Source organism: Fonticula alba (assembly GCF_000388065.1).
Source record: "Fonticula alba strain ATCC 38817 unplaced genomic scaffold supercont2.5, whole genome shotgun sequence".
Classification (NCBI taxonomy): domain Eukaryota; order Rotosphaerida; family Fonticulaceae; genus Fonticula; species Fonticula alba.
The window spans coordinates 2,125,784-2,127,179 of record NW_009242975.1 but is presented as its reverse complement, the minus strand read 5'-3'; the positions used below and the strand labels follow the sequence as shown (position 1 = coordinate 2,127,179).

The 1,396-nt window shown below is 73.1% G+C and overlaps 1 protein-coding gene across 1 annotated transcript in view; it reads right to left on the bottom strand.

Moving 5' to 3' along the window:
- The window catches only part of H696_03634 (hypothetical protein), a 2,550-nt gene extending 2,291 nt beyond the window's left edge, over positions 1–259 (bottom strand). Inside the window, exon 1 of the mRNA XM_009497506.1 lies at positions 207–259. The gene's annotated coding sequence lies outside the window, so the exon portion shown is untranslated. The remainder of the gene's footprint in view (positions 1–206) is intronic.
- Between the last annotated feature and the right edge of the window lie 1,137 nt (positions 260–1,396).

The window sequence follows — 1,396 nt, the reverse complement described above, 5'->3', positions numbered from 1 at the left end:
AAAGCAGGTATTCGCTGGGGGGGGGGGGAGAGGGGGAGTGAGGTGAGGGCTCCCGGTGGGCGGTGCTTTGCCAGGGGGCGGGAGGGACAGCACAGGGCCGAGAGACATGGCAGACGATGCAACGCAAGAGAAGCAGCGGAGGAGAAGGGGCCGAAGCCGGGGGGGGGGAGGCGAGGCAAACAAAGCGGCGGGCGGGAGGGATGGACCACTGGGCGGGAGAGGGCAGGCAGGGGGAGGAGGCGAGAAGCGACTGCACTACTGCTGGGTGAGTTCAACGATCCACCCGTTCGGCCGCCAAGGGGGCCCTGCTTCAGATGTCCGCATTCCCTCGCCCCGCCCCGCCCCACCCGCACCGTCGCGCTCTCCTAGTTGCGGCTCGCGCCCGGCCCGAGTTTCGGGGCGGTTATGGACGCGCTCGCTCGCCGGACGGCGCCCCAGGGCTAGGGGCACGCCTGATAGCGAGCGCGCCCGCGTTCACCAAGCGCCCTCCGCCTAGAGAAGCGCCCGCGCCGGCGCCCAGCCCCTCCCCTCGCCCGGTCCCCGGCCCCACACCCTCGCCGCCCGGCTCTCCCCTAGGCCCCGGGGGCCGCGCCCCCCGCGGCGCGTGGCGGCCGTCGTGTGGCCACCACCGCGAAAGCTTCGGGTGTCCTGTTGTTGCTCTTGCCCCCCTCCCCCCAAAAAAAAAAAAGGCAAGCCCCCCGCGCCGGTGGGGGCCAGTCGGGGGTGGCTGGATGCTCGCGTTCCGACAGTGCCTCCCAATGTTCCCCCCCTCCCTCCCGCCCGGCCGGCCGGCGCGGTCCCGGCGTGCCCCCAGAACGGCCCGCATCTGACCCTGGGCGCTCGGGCGCCAGGACCGGACCGGCCGGGCCGCAGCACCGCCCGCTGGCGTTCCCACCGCCATCAATGCCCGTCTGTCACCCCGGCCCCCGGGCCCCCCCACCCCGAGGGGCGGCACCCACCCACTGGAACACACCGCCGCCCGGCTGCAGGGCCCGTCCGCCAGCTGTCCGCGGCTGCTCTCCGCCCGCCCTCCGATGCATCCCCGGGCCCGACTGGCTTTCTGTCATGCTGGCCTCCTCCCGCCCGGGGGCGGGGGCCCCTACTTCGTCTCGAGGCCGACACTCGTCGGGGCTACCTGACACCGCATCGACGCATGGCCCGCGGTGCGGGCCCCTCCGTCAGGGCGAGGCGAAGTGGAGCCGAGGCCGGTGCCTGCCCCCGAGCTGGTGCGCGTCGCCGCGCCCACGGCGCAGGCTATATTGAATTAATCCATTCCCCCGCCCCCTCGGGCCCGGCCTTCGTGAATGTCCCTTTTCGCCCAGTCGATGTAGAGAGGCAGGAGACAAGCCCAGGCGGGTGGCTACGGTAGTCAGTAACATAAGCGCCCCCCGCCCCC